Source organism: Abrus precatorius, unplaced genomic scaffold (genome assembly GCF_003935025.1).
Source record: "Abrus precatorius isolate BTA unplaced genomic scaffold, Abrus_2018 Scaffold5, whole genome shotgun sequence".
Taxonomy (NCBI): Eukaryota; Viridiplantae; Streptophyta; class Magnoliopsida; order Fabales; family Fabaceae; genus Abrus; species Abrus precatorius.
In genome coordinates, this window is record NW_020874395.1 from 22,875,628 (window position 1) to 22,884,816 (window position 9,189).

The window sequence follows — 9,189 nt, forward strand, 5'->3', positions numbered from 1 at the left end:
AACTCTTCCTATTCTCGTGCCCTTTATTATAGCTGACCAATTTAATTCCATTTGACATTTATTCCAATGAACATTTATTGAGAAATTCCCCATACTTAATCACTCTCACGAGAAGCCTTTTCACCTAGCCATTACATGCACCATAATTACCTTAATTACCTCCCACATACCTCCAACCTCTCGAGAAAATGAATGGAAACACACTCAAATTCCCTTTCCCGTATAATTGGAACCGCCAGCCGCATTTAGGGAGTAATGATGTTAGCTTGAGAAGTCGCCACCTAAGGCATTTAAAACCCAAAACCGTGCATGACATTTATTGCATATTCACCCCCTTAATTGCAAACTTTTTAGATTCTCATGCGTGTTTAATTAGTGCTGACCGGATTGTCATAAATTAGCATGATTCTTGCAGACAATCATTAAGGACGCCCTTTCCATTCCCACTTACTCGAATAACCTTCCATTTCCCCATTTAACTGCCACTGGATTTATTTAATTACCCACCTACATTTATTTAGGCGTGTCAATCAGCCTGGAATGTTTCAAATGGAGCCATTACTTCCCCAAATCCGTGCCCGACATTGATTATATTTACCTTCCTTAATTACCTTGCATTAATTGCATGAACCAACTAACCGTTCACGTTGTTTTCCCTAATAACCGCATCCTAATTTCATTTAACTCGAGGGGACCTCACCTGCCTCATTTAAACCGTCATTCAAGTTACCTAAATTACCTCTTAACCACATTTAACCTCACGAGAAACTTAAACAACAACATTTATTCTGGAAACTATGCCTCATTAATTGCATGCAGTTATTTCTTGTTTTATAACACTGGCCACACGCCCAAGGCAAAGAGAAAGGCGCCACCTTGTCTCGAGGAGTCCAAGAGGCATCACCTTTTCACTAGCCACTCAAAAGGACATCACCCTTTCAAATTCGCGGGACACGAAGGGTTTGAACCCATTTGTTAGGCTAGAGATTTATTATTGAGTAATCTATAATATTTTATACTTATTCAATGTTAATTGAAGGATTATTTGGTACTGGAATAGATTTAGATGGAGTTTGAAATTATTTTTAAAAAAAAAGTGAACAGTACCGTATGAACAGTGTCATATGAACAGTAAAACTGCCTATGAATAGTGCAAACCGCGTACAAACCGTGTATGAACAGTGCAAACCGCGTATGAACAGTGAAAACCGTGTATGTACAGTAACTGCTGACGTCATCAGTGACATCATCATGACGTCATGGCTGAAGTCACATACGCATACAGTGCGTGTACAGTACGCGTGCACAGTATTTTCCCGCGTGAATAGTGCCCTGAACAGTGTTTCCGGCGATGAACAGTAAATTCCGGCGGTGAACAGTAAATTTCGAAAATTTTCTATAAAAAGGGGGCTTCACACGAAATTTTCATTTCTTCACCCCTATCCAAGGTTCTCAAAGATTCTAAGGCCAAAAACCACCATTTCTCTCATACTAAACCTTCCTAAACTTAAATTTCTCGCCAGATCTGAGATTCTACACCTATTCTGAAGGATTTGAAGTAAGTTTCTTTAAGTTTGAAGCTAGATTTACCGTTCGTTTCTCTTCTCCTTCTCTTTCTCATAGAAGTTCATGGTGTTCTTAGGAGAAACTTCGTTCTAAAGCCGAATCTTCGGTGAATCTTGCATTAAAACAAGTAATATTCGGTAGATCTAGTGTGAATCATCTTTCTGAGGTAAGGGGAGTTTACTTTAACCTATGAACTACGTTTTGAATGGTTTAATATGCTATTTTAAGATGTTTTGATATGATTTTTGTTAGATCTATTGAATAAAAGCTATTTTCTAGCTGTAACTGCTGTTAATTGATTTAAAATGCTGAGATTTTGGCTGATCTATCTTAAACTTGCCTTAGCTGAGCTGTTAAAATAATTTTGGCGGTGTGCATCATGCTGAGATATATGTTTTGCATCATTATAGAGCTGAGTTACATGTTGAGGGGCTGAGCTGCTGCGCTGTGCTGTCTGGATCCAGATACCGGAATAGGTCACTCCCGGACCGGCTCGGTTCCTTCTGGATTACTTAGGCTGTGAAACCAGTTGGAAACCGTTTTCATGCTGTGCATTAGATGGGCTGGAAATGCATGGGATTATTGCTGTGAAAAATATTTTGCTCTATATATATGATTTTATTTTAAGTTTGGTAAGCTCACCCTTGCATTTCTTTCTATGTCGTTGTGTGCGTGTGTACTGCATACAATGTGTGCTTGTAGGGAACGAGGGCCTCCGATCACCTTGACTGGAGGAATGGTGGGAACAAACTGAGGAAGTAGTGACGTTTTAAGCATTAGTGTTCAAATTATGTTGTGACGAATCTCTATGACTTTGCTTGCATTTTGCAATTGTTTATTGGGCATTTTGTTATGACTGCGTCTTTATTGAAATGTGACTTCGTAAGTGCTTGATAATACTTTGATTTTCCTTACTTACTCAATATCTGATGACTGATTGTGCTGGAGCTCACCCTTTCTGTTCGTGTTCTATTGTTGTGTGTTTGTGTGTATTGCATGACTGTATAACAGATGGACCCTCAGCGGGCAATGATATGGGGAGAGGATTCCGATAAGAAAGCAGTATGGAGATACGACCAGGCAACGCGTCTTCTCGTGTACCAGGGGATGGTCTCCATAACCATGGGCCTCTCACTGAAGGCAACTAGAAGCCTAGCTGGAGTGACCACCTTTTTGCAGATGTCTCCGTACTTCTACCTTTGGAATGGAGTATTATCATCCACTCACCCCCTTCTTCTCCACCACAAGAATCCCCAGTCAAACGTCTTAAAATTTTCATTGACAAAGGTAAGACCGTTATCAATCTTGACCCCGAGCCTACTCCTCCTCCCAGCCCTTCTACTGCCCCTGAGTTGAAAGATATTGAGGTCATCGAGTCTTCCATTAGACCAGTATCTCGCCACCTCCCACAGATTCGGGCACCTCCTCCCGACGAAGCTGGACCCTCTGTCCGACGCTCTTCACCACCACCTATTTCTCGATCACCCCCACCCACTATCGGCTGGATTGACAGCGACCCGGATGACCTGCTGCCCTCTCCTCGCCCTCAACTAGTGAACGACTCTCACGACTCTGATGGAATAGAGTCTGACCCCAGCGAGGATTCCTTTTCATCAGAGTTTTATTTGTAGTTGTTTAATTCTATCATGGATTAATACTGCTCATAGGACTTAGGTTGTTTTTATTATTTTGAAATACTGAACTTTGGGGTTATTTGGCTTTGATTTTTGTTTTACCTTGGACACTTTGGTTGGATGGTTTATATATATATATATATATATATATATATACTTTTCTTTTACCAACATACTCTTTATTATATTTCCATAATTTTTTTTTCTTCAACAGTGCCGTCATTTTAGAGTCATCCTGATAATAATTGGAGTAATTAACATAAATGACTTGTATGTTGTTAAGATGCGAGACTAATTAGATTATATAATTTTATGATGAGTGAACTCAATGCAAGTACATTATTATAATCATTATCTTTTAGTTAATTCGAGTTATTCTGATAAATTAAATATTTGAGTTGGAATGTGAATACTGTTTGATTGAGTTCTCTCACGCGTCTAATTTAGGTGTGCCATATTGTAGAGTCTTAAGTCATATTATGAGTAAATGGGGTTTTGGTAGAAATTAGGTGTTACATAGCCTAAATAAACCTCCCTTTGTGCTTTAAATATCTTACTTCACCCCTTTGAGCTTCATATCCCTTTTCTTGAAATTACCTCATTATAAGCCTTGGTGAAAAACCAATTTTACTATTCAAAGGAAAAAAGGCGTAGTGAGTCTAATACAGATTGAGTTTAAAACTAAGTTTGGGCTGGCATCCAGATTTTATTTGCTTGAGGACAAACATTATTCTAAGTTTGGGGTGGGGAATAGCAAGCTATCTAAGTTTTGAGTTCACAAAGACAGAAAGAAATAGCAAAAAGCTGCAGAAAAATGAAAAATATCTAGCAAAGATGGTGAAAACAGCAAAGTTGTGAGTTTAAAAGAAAGATTTGCAGCAAAGTGCTGTAGAAAAAGAAAAATGAAAAGAAAATAGTGTATGAAAGCAAAAGCAAGAGAATAAAAAAATTTAGAATGCTGCTGCACGAGTAAAATTATATGCTGTATAGTTGAGGGAATTAGTGAGAAATAATGCAGACCCATTGATAAGTCTGTAATTAGGCCCTCTTTTATAGCTCATATATTCATATTCGATCTTTATTTTATTTAAGTTTTACACTAATTTATTTATTAATTGTGCAGTTTTGTATAAACAGGCCGCAAGTATATTTTGGGTGCATTTTGGGCCCAAATTGATAGAAGATTAGAGCTTCGCAGCAGTTAGCACGCCCAGCCCCTTTAAACAAGCACAGGGGTACTTTGAGCCCATGCACGGTCATGCTTAAGGCCTTGCATGACCCTGCTCATCTGCGGGAAGCCCAATTAATTAGAGTTTTTAGGATTTTCAAACCCTATTAAAAGGAAGACCGAAGGCATCGTCAAAGGCATCTTGGATATACCGTTTTTGACACCGTTTTTGACATTGGCTTTTGCTCTGGGATAAATCTCATCTTGTCTCTCTTGCACGGAATTTTTGGCACATGCTTGGCGAGACTTGGAGCTTCAAACGACCGTACTTGAAGACTGGGAACTCATCACACTCTAGTTTTTCTATTTCTTTTCTTTATGGCTTTATTCATGAATGTTTAATTTCTTTTCTTTAGTAAGAGTAACTAGGGCTATGGGAACTATTGTTTATGAATTTATGAGATTTTGATGTTTGAATCTTAATTTAATTTCTGTTATGTGATTAGATTTTATCCTATTGCGCTTCTTTCTTAATCCTAATTAATTATATCATCAGGCGAATGTACCTCGATTAATTAATAAATCTATAGGGTAAAACGAGACAAAGGATTAGGTGGACCAAACCAATCTTTCTCTTCTAATCGTTATTAAATTGACGCCCCTTAAGCTTTCTTAAATTGATATCTTGCATGACCATTGGGGATGTTTGTCAGGCCTGTGATTTATTATTGAGTAATCTATAATATTTTATACTTGTTAAATGTTAATTGAAGGATTAATTTGTATTAGAATAGATTTAGATGGAGTTTTAAAAGAAAAATGAACAGTACCGTATGAACAGTGTCAATGAACAGTAAAACCGCCAATGAACAGTAAAACCGCGTACAAACCACGTATGAACAGTAAAAACCGCGTATGTACAGTGACTGCTAACGTCATCAGTGACATCATCATGACGTCATGGTTGACGTCACATACGCGTACAGTGCGTGTACAGTACGCGTCCACAGTATTTTCTGGCGTGAATAGTGCCCTGAACAGTGTTTCCTGCGTGAACAGTAAGACGGTGAACAGTAAATTCTAGCGGTGAATAGTAAATTTCGAAAATTTTCTATAAAAAGGGGGCTTCACACGAAATTTTCATTTCTTCATTCCTCGTCAAGGTTCTCAAAGGTTCTAATGCTGTATATTACCATTTTCTCTCATACTAAACCCTCCTAAACTTAAATTTCTCGCCAGATCTGAGATTCTACATCTATTCTGAAGGATTTGAAGTAAGTTTCTTTAAGTTTGAAGCTAGATTTACCGTTCGTTTTTCTTCTCCTCCTATTTCTCATAGAAGTTCATAGTGTTCTTAGGAGAAACTTCATTCTAAAGCCAAATCTTAGGTGAATCTTGCATTAAAACAAGTAATATTTGGTAGATCTAGTGTGAATCATCTTTCTGAGGTAAGGGGAGTTTACTTTAACCTATGAACTACGTTTTGAACGGCTTAATATGCTATTTCAAGATGTTTTGATTTGTTAGATCTTTTGAATAAAAGTTATTTTCTAAGCTGTAACTGCTGTTAATTGATTTAAAATGCTGAGATTTTGGCTGATCTATTATAAACTTGCCTTAGCTGAACTGTTAAAATAATTTTGGCGATGTGCATCATGCTGAGATATATGTTTTGCATCATTATAGAGCCGAGTTACATGTTTAGGTGGGTAGACGTGTAACGGTAAGTTCATGCTGAGCTGCTGTGCTATGTTGTCTGGATCCAGATACCGGAATGGGTCACTCCCGGACCGGCTCGGTTCCTTCTGGATTACTTAGGCTGTGAAACCAGTTGGAAACCGTTTTTATGTTGTGCATTAGATGGGCTGGAAATACATGGGGCTATTGCTGTGAGAAATATTTTGCTCTATATATATGATTTTATTTTATTTTTGTAAGCTCACCCTTGCATTTCTTTCTATGTCGTTGTGTGCGTGTGTACTGTGATGATCGTACGGTGGTACGTGAGCAGATGTAGCAGGTGTTGCATCTACTTCACAGGCTGAGGGACCAGTGAAGAAATGATTGAAGCTGGGGTCGAGTAATATTGCATCAAAGTCCTTTTTCCTTATCTTTTGAGACCTCATATAAAGGGAACTACGTAGTATAATTTTGGGTATTTTGAATATTATGAACTAAATGTAATATTATGTTGTTCTGTTGGATATTTGTTGTAAGAAACTTTGCTTTATTTTAATTGAGAAGAGAATTTCATACTTATATTCTCTATTATTTATTTATCTTAAATAAGTATGTGATGTACAAACAATGTTCTCGGTTCCTTACAAAAGGGGTCGTGACACTGTTAATTTAGAGAAAAGAATATTAATATTGCATGACAATTGGATATTAATAATATTCGTATGAATGATTGGTAATCACAAGGAAATCAGATTTAGAGTTAAACAGAAAAATAACATAAAGGATTGAATGAGAAAACCCATATGCCCTATGTTCCTCTCCGATAAGTTTAACCAAGACGTCCATTGTATTCATTGCTCTTAGTTTTATAGTTGATTTATAAATTCTTGTTTTTAATAAATCTCATATCTTTGAAGTTTAAACAATTAAATTAGGAAATTCTTAGTAATTGGAAATCAATCCTTGTGGTACGATATTTCGAGAACTTAATTTAAGAACCCTTTATTACTTCTCGATGGGTACACTTGCCCTCCGAACAAGTTTTTGGCACCGTTGCCGAGGATTGCTTTTTCGATATTAAGAAAATCTAAAATTTAATTGATTTGAGCAATTTGTGTTTTATTTTATTTTAATTCTGTTTTGTTTATTGTTAAATTTTTGTATTTATTTTATTCTTAATTTTTATTATTTCATAATTTCTTTTAATGTATGCTCACTCGTTCTAAGTGCTTTACAACTTGTTTATTTGATCCAGAGATTGAGAGAACAAAGCATAGACAAAGAAAATAAGTGAGAGAGCAAAGAATGGCAGAGATAAGGAGATCAATTCAAGATTACATGACACCCACTACCAGAGGCACTCCTGGAAGCATTATAGCCCCTAATATGGAGGTCAATAATTTTGAACTTAAACCAGCACTTATAACCATGGTACAGAACTTAATACAGTTTGGAGGCATGTCTAACGAAGACCCCAATCTCCATCTGACAAAGTTCCTCCGATTGACGGATACCATCAAATACAATGGAGTCTCCAACGATGCTATTCGACTCTGACTTTTCCCCTTCTCAGTATCAGAAAGGGTGAATGTATAGTTTTCCTCACTCCTAGCCAATTCCATTAGAACTTGAGAGGATCTCACTCAACAATTCTTGGGAAAGTACTTTCCCCCATCAAGGTCCTCCAAGCTTATGATGGAAATATGTTGCTTCCAACAATATGAAGTAGAATCCTTATTTGAGGCATGGGAGTGATTTGGAGAGCTTTTGAGAAGATGTCTTCATCATGATTTTTTGACATGGAGATAGGTACAAATTTTTTATAGTGGCCTATCAATCACTACCAGGGCTACAATTGATGCCGCAGTAGGAAGGTCCCTTATAAGAAAACATCTAGATGATGCATAAAGCTAATAGATGAGATGACATCTTCTAGCTTTCAGTGGCACACCGCTGATTCTTACGACATCACGGGGAAAGAGACCGCTCCGGTCTACCAAGCAGAGAGCAGCAGCCCACTAATGAACCAAATGGCAACCCATGCAAAGCAACTAGAATCTTTAATGAAGGCTCAAGACCAACTTGTCAGAGCTCCTGTAAGCCCAAAATTTAAGCAAGAGGAGGCAAATTTCATGGGTAATCACAGTTCAAGGTGGAGGAGTAATCCCCCTAACTCTTGGGGGAATGGCTTTTGGAAGTCAAAATTCAAGTGTTTATCACCCTCCTCATATGCAAAGTCAGGGAGCAAGACCTGAAGGAAAAGAAGCTCCTAGATCTCAGTCCAACTTTCAAGAACAGATGATGCAATATGTGCATTACTCTGATAAGAGGATGATAGAGCTTGAATCCAAGCTGGACCAACATATTGAGAGAACTGATAAGAGGTTTACAAAGGTTAAATATGAAATAAAAGCCAACTCTTCTAAGATGAGTGCATAGCTGGAGCAAATTACAAACCTTCTAAGTCAAAGAGTGATAGGAACACTGCCATCTTAGCCTGAGCCTAATCCAAGGGAGCAATGCAATGCCATCACTCTTAGAAGTGGGAAGAAATTACAACAATTGCATAACAGAGGCACATGCACGCCCGTGCTTACTAATGAGTGATCGCGAGCGTCGCTCTCGGACAAATTAATAAAAATTGAATTGCATAAAAATTATGTAGTAAGAGGTGCAATCCGAGTCATCTCCCAACGATGATAACGTTATACGATTATAAAATTTTTAGAGGGGGTTTGATTTATAGAATAACTAATTAGAATCAAAAGTTAAAAATAATTAAAAACTATAATCCAAGAATTTAGAAGAACTACGACCACTCTATCACCGGATTCCAAGAAAATGCATCAACCAACAAATTAGTGATTAACATTAAATTTGAATGAAACCTCAATTCAAATTAAGCATTCACATGAGAACCCTCATGCATTCGATTAACACACAATTCGCTCAAAGTTCAGAAACCTCTAGAACCTAATTGATTTGTGTTAATTTAATTCACCAATGCCATTAATCTTAGATCTCAAACTTGAAAATCTAATTCACACTCCTTCAAGAATTAATTACATACATCAACCAAATAATATGTAATCAAACAACTGTACAATTATCAATCCAAATGAAGAACTTCAATTCGAAATC

The 9,189-nt window shown here is 37.2% G+C and overlaps 1 non-coding gene across 1 annotated transcript; it reads right to left on the minus strand.

Moving 5' to 3' along the window:
• Nucleotides 1-7,734: 7,734 nt before the first annotated feature.
• Nucleotides 7,735-7,841, minus strand: LOC113868294. Its single transcript, XR_003505315.1, has one exon. It is a non-coding gene; the product is annotated as a small nucleolar RNA R71 (small nucleolar RNA).
• Between the last annotated feature and the right edge of the window lie 1,348 nt (nucleotides 7,842-9,189).